This window comes from Meles meles, chromosome 12 (assembly GCF_922984935.1).
Source record: "Meles meles chromosome 12, mMelMel3.1 paternal haplotype, whole genome shotgun sequence".
Classification (NCBI taxonomy): Eukaryota; Metazoa; Chordata; class Mammalia; order Carnivora; family Mustelidae; genus Meles; species Meles meles.
In genome coordinates this window covers 93,860,847-93,866,789 of record NC_060077.1, presented here as the reverse complement: position 1 = coordinate 93,866,789, position 5,943 = coordinate 93,860,847, and the positions used below count along the sequence as shown (strand labels likewise).

At 59.1% G+C, this 5,943-nt stretch overlaps 1 long non-coding RNA gene across 1 annotated transcript; it reads right to left on the bottom strand.

The window, feature by feature from the left end:
* Positions 1-1,544: 1,544 nt before the first annotated feature.
* LOC123954339 lies at positions 1,545-5,171 on the bottom strand. The gene is made up of 4 exons (XR_006821071.1): positions 5,061-5,171; positions 2,708-2,874; positions 2,249-2,319; positions 1,545-1,708 (listed from the first exon to the last, which is right to left on the bottom strand). It is a non-coding gene; the product is annotated as an uncharacterized LOC123954339 (long non-coding RNA).
* Positions 5,172-5,943: the final 772 nt, after the last annotated feature.

Here is a 5,943-nt window from a genome sequence, read left to right as displayed (position 1 = left end):
CACTGGCCCTGAGCAGTTATTTAGATTTAAATGAATCAAAATTAAATACAGCTTAACACGCAGTTCCTGGGTTGCACTAGCCACATCTCGGCTCCGAACAGGGCTTTGTGTCCCTGCGGAAAGTTCTTCTGACGCAGCATGGCTCTGGAGGCCTGTTTGTCAGCCCTGGCTGTGTACAGGAGTCCCCTGGAGAGATTCCAAAATCCCGGTGCCCAGGCTGTACCCAGGCCAATTCAATTGTGACCTCTAGGGATGGGACTCAGCAATTTCTAGAGGTGGCTTGCACCAGAAGCACTGGCGGGATTGTTGAAGCGGAGATTGCTCGGGGTGGGGGGACAGTGGGGGGAGGCCCCAGCCCCAGAATTTCCAATTCAGTAAGTCCAGGTTGAGATTTGAGAATATGCACAAGTTCTGAGGTGCAGGCTTTGCGATCCGCACCTCAGAAAGAAGGTCACTCAGGAGAGCATCTGCCTGTGCACAGAGCACCACGCTGTCCACCACTGTCCCCCTGCAGGTCCCCAACCCCCCCGCTCCCACACTGCAAGGAACAGCAGAGAGCAAGAGCCCTGTTCCTGAGCCGGGAAAGGCTTTGGAAGAGCTATCCAAGGCAGAGACCTGGCACACAGCATAAAAGGAAAGTTCTCTTTTCCTCCCAGCTCCTCCCTGTTTTTTTTCTTTTTCATCCCGGTTCCCAAGTCCCTGAGGCTGTCGGCCATGGCTGCCTCTCCGGCCCAGCTTGGCTCCCCTGACGAATGGGAAGGAGCCACGGGCCCCCCCAGACGCTCCTGCCGCTGCTGGGAGGGAAATCCCGTGAGAGTCCCCGTCCTGTGATCTGTCTCTCAGTCCCCAACAAAACCAAAGATCCAGAAGGCTGCCACCCGTGAGCCCGGCTTTGTGCCACTGAAACTTCTGGACGCCAGAGCCCACGTGCACTCTTTCAGGCTCACACACCTAGACTTACGGCGAGAGCCCCCCCGAGGGACGGGACCGGACAGCCTGCACCGGCCTCTGTCATCAGCCCTGCGCCAGCCTGGTTCTGGTCAAGGGGTCGTCCTAACAGTCACGACACATAGATTTCCTCCTCCTTGTTCTTTTTATCCGTCTCGTGTCTAACCTGAGGCTGCTCTTCGTGCCCAGTGCATAAGAGCGTTTATAAGGTGCAAGAGCCCAGTCCTCGCTTAGCCTGTGTTTTCCACTTAAAACAAATGTAGTTGCCGTCACCCGGCGTCCGTCACTGTGCCCTAAAGGAAGGAACGATGCTTGCTTCTTGGACTTGCTGGGTTTCACTAACTCTAAATCTTAAATGTTATTTTGAGGCACAAAAAAATCTTCACTCTTTCTTTTTCTTTGTTTAAAAAGATTTTATTTATTCATTTGACAGACAGAGATCACAAGTAGGCAGAGAGGCAGGCAGAGAGAGAGGAGGAAGCAGGCTCCCCATGGAGCAGAGATCCCGATGCGGGGCTCCATCCCAGGACCCTGGAATCATGACCTGAGTCGAAGGCAGAGGCTTTAACCCACTGAGCCCCCCAGGCGCCCCTCTTCCCTCTTTCTTAATCTCTCTTTTTCAATTGCTATATTAGAGCACAACGCGAGTACACCGGGTCGTACCATGAGCCAGAAGGAAACGCGGTGGGTCCAAGTCGGGTGCTGCCCAGAGCCTGAGGTTCGGCTCATTGGTCTGTTTGGATGCCTTTCGGGATGGTAACTGTTAAAGACACAAAGAACAAAATTATTAAAGCGCAACAACACGGTCCTTCAGGCTCGCCGACAGACGTGCCCGTCCACGGTTCTCTTCAAGTTCAGACCCGAAGTGCATTCATGTCACAGAATAATGTATCTAAGTCTCTCCTCACGCCCCGGGGCTTTCGGTTTCAGATCAGATGGTGCTTCTCGTCTGCATTGAGGTCAAGCAGGAGGAGATTCCTTTTCCCCTGGAAAGGAATCCTGGACTCCAGGCACATTGTAGTTCCTCTTTCATTTCCCAGCACAACTGTGACATTTATAAATGCAATCCCCTAATTCGGTGAGGAAACCCGGCCCCCCATTTCGAAGGCTCTGCCTTCAGTGCAACAAAGCCGGCAGGTCAGACCCAACACGGGCAGGGAGGGGAGGTTTCTGACTCCCCAGACCTTTGACCACCCTCTTTCCCCTGGGCTGCAGCTTTTCAGTTAGGAAGTTAAAGAGAAGAAAAGCACAATATTTAAAATTCAATCACAAGTGTGCCTGTGTGTCGTTAAAGACAGACCTTTGTCCTGTTGCTTTCTGGACTTTGAATGTGGATTCTTCTTCTTGAGATTACTGTTGTACTTCGTTCTCCTGGAGAAAAGGAAAAGCTTTAAGCACCCTAAAATGAGGCTTTCACCTGATACTAATTTTCTTCTTAGTTATAAAGGCTATTGTTTGCTTGAACAAAGAGGGATGGGAGCTGTTAGTAGCTGTTTACATGACAGGAATGAGGGCACCGAGGGAGGAGGGGAGAGAGCCTTCTTCATTAAGGAGGCAGGGACTTGGATTATCGCAGACAGACAAGCCCTGGACGGAAAGGGGCACCGGGATTTTCTTATTCTTTCCCTGCAACCAAGACACTATATTTATCATCTGTTAACCGCCAATAACATGTTTCAGACAGCTCTAGGTTAGTGTAAAAATTTAGGTTAAACAAGCAGTTGGAGTCTGATTTTTAAGAACAACAACAACATCGAACCTTCCTAGAAGTCCACGCCGGTGGGTTCGCAGTCACACCACCATTTTCTGCGGGGCGGAGGCGCCCACACGCAACACACAGGCCCGGGGTGCCCATCGGCCACGTGGGTCTGAGTCCCCCAGGGAATCCTGGCCTTTTGGGAGAGCAGCGTCTGACACCACACAGGCCTGCAATAAACATTTGCGGGACAAAGGCTGAATGAATTTCACTTGAACTGAACATGACTCCTTTGTACCTGAAGAATTCACTCTCCTTTCAGCGACTTGAAGTTTTGCTGAAAGGGTTCTTCTGAAATCTCAGAGCAGAAAGGTTTCCAGCGCTTCAAAAACTCGCTGGAAACCGCTCCAGTCAGAGCAAGAAGCCCGGTGAAGCCCTACGCTCCTAGCCTTAGTCAGAATATTTTTATTTTTGAAGAAATGAGCCGTCGGTGTGAATAAGGAACCATGATCATGTGTTAGGTACGCGCCTGCTACCCACTAATTTGACATTAGACCCGATCCCATGTTTGTTTCAAATTCTGAGCACAGGAGACACGAGTCAAAGTGTGTTTTTAATCTCCGGGGAACAAACTCAGAAACGGGAGGGAAGATGAAACAGGAGGCAGGGGCCCGGCTTTCAATGCACTTGTTTTAAACTGAACAGATAATCAAAGCATTCAGTGAAGGCGTAACTTGTCAGCCAGAGGTTACTCCATTGTCCCCTGAACCAGCAAGGGAGTTGTGGCCCTAATTCCGTTCACCAGGGAATGCCTGTTGACCATCCGAGCCCTCCTGGAAAGGCACAGGATTTTCAAACGGGAACAATTAACACGGGGTTCCCGAGCCGCCACCCCTGTATTTGTCTAGAACAGAACACGCTGCCTTTCAAAGGGCCCTTTTCCTCGGGGTGGAAACACTGACTCCTGAGGGGCCGCCACAGCTACTAACGCATCTCAGTCTCGAGTTTCAGGAGCAAATCGCGCAGCGCACCTTGTCCTGAGTGCGGGGACTCGGCGGGGCCCTCTGCCTCCCCACCGTGACCTCGCTCAGCGGTTTTTCTCAAAGGACAGGACAGTCTTTCGGTTACAGGTGCGCGGCCCAGGACGTCCTGGGCAGGGCGGCTGCTTGCTGTGACTGCACCTGCCTGCTTGCTGAGCGCCCAGGGGTGCTGGGTGCTGGGTGCTGGGTGCTGGCCGGGGCGGAGCCCTCCAGAAGGGGCTGCAGAGAGGACGGTCCTGGCGCGGGGACCCAGGCCCACCTCTCCCGGGCCGCCTCCAGCTGGGAGGGCGCGGGCTTCTCCCGGACGCACCGTCCCTGGCGAGCCCCCGCCTCCACGCCGCCCTCCAGAGAGCGTGGGCAGGCCGTGCGCGCGGGCCTGCGGGCGGAGGGCGCCGCACGGGGAGGGGGCGCGGGCCGGGCCGGGCGCCCACGAGCGCCTGTGCCGCATCCCGGGACCCAAGGGCTTAGGCCGCGCTCAGGCGTCGTGTTGTAAAAGCGAAAACCGGGCGTGTCGCGTGTCATCGCGCCGCCGCTCCTCGGCCTGTCGCCGCGAAGGGTTTCCGGGTCGCGAGGCGTCCCAAAGCCCCGGAGGCCGCAGCACTGGGCCGACCGCGCCCCCCGCCGAGACAAAGGCCCGCGGCGCAGCGGGGCGTGGAGGCCGCCCGGGAGGGGGTGGGGCGCGGCGCGGGGCCTCGGGGTTCGGGCCCGCCCCGCCCCGCCCCGCCCCGCCCCGCGAGCCCCGCGGCCGCCCAGGGCCGACCGCCTGCCGGCGCCGCCCCCTTCCCGGGGAGGAGGAGCCGAGCGCGGCTCCCCAGCTCCGCATTGTCCCGGGGACGCGTCCCCGCGCCCGCGCCGCCGTCCTCGTGGCCCCCCGCGCCCCGGGGCCCCCGCTCGGCAGCCCTGCCCGGCGCCCGCGTCTTCTCCGCGGCCCTGCGGGACGACGAACCGGAAAGTCCTGAGCGCGGCGCTGCGCTTCGATGCCGGCCGCCCCCGCGGGCCCCCCGGCGACTCCCGGGCGGTGACCTCGTTCCGCGCCCCGAGGTGCGCCCGCCGCAGCCCTGCCCGCCGCTCCCGGGCCGGGTCACGCTGCCCTTCGGGGCCGAGACCTTCCCGGCGCCGCCGTCGCAGCCGCCCCGGCCCTGCGACCTCCCCCGCCGGGCCCGCTCCCTCCGTCCCCGCACGCGCCGCCGCGGCCCGTCGCCGGCAGGGCTCGACGCCGCCCGGAGGTGGGAGCCGAGTGAGGCCCGAGAGGCCGGCTAAGGGGCGCGGCGCGGGGCCCGGGGTCCCGGCCTGTCCCCGCCGGGCTCGCGCTCCGACGCCCGCGGCCCCCCAGCGAGCCCGGGTCACGGGGCAGCGCCGCTCCCGCGGGGCCGCACCTGCGCGCACCGGAGGCCGCTCCGGCCCTTTGCCAGCCTTTGTCAACGCGGCGCCCAGCCTCTGCCCGTGTCCTCCGGATCTCCCTGCCCCTGGCCCGCGCTCAGGTCCTCCCTAACGGACGGCTGGGGGAGGGAAAAAAGAAAGGGCGAGTTTGGGAGTTAGATTTCCTGTGTATGGGCGGCGCGTTTCAACAGATCCAGAAGGGGAAGAGGAGCAGAGCACAGGCCTCTGCCCACGCCTCCCCTCCCCACCCAGGCTGCTGCCGCCGCGGCCTCCTCCTCCTCCTCTCCTCCTCCTCCTCCGCCTCCCAGCCAGGGCTGGGACGATCTGAGCTCTGGGATGATGACATCTGCATTGGATACATTTTCTTTTTCTTTTAGGATAAAAGTTTTATTTCAGAGAGAAGCACAAAGCCACCACTGTCTTGAACAAACCAGGGCTTCTCCAGGGCTCAAGGACCGTCCAGAGGGAAACAAAAAGGCATTAGCTCCTGATGAAGAGAAGTCCAGGGCCCGGCCATGGGAGCCCCGGCACTCCAGCCCTGTGGCACCCCAGGACCTGGGCTCACCGTCACCACAGAGACTCCTCTCTCAGGCCCTGTGACTCTTGGGAAATCAGCCTGGGACCTGAGCCCGCCCCTCCCCCATCCTGTCATCCCTGAGGAGCAGGACTGGGCTTACCTCCTGGATTCCCACCCTGAGACACTGAAACACGTAAAGCCACAGCCTTGATCTTCTCATGTACTTTCACACGCTCATTCGTTCAACTCCCATCAGTTGAGTGCCTTCCGGATGCCTGGTGCCGTCCTAAGTGCGGGGAGTTCTGTCCGGTCTGGGGCTTCCACGTCTATCTGCCCTCGAGCTCAGGTCATAAAGCTGTATG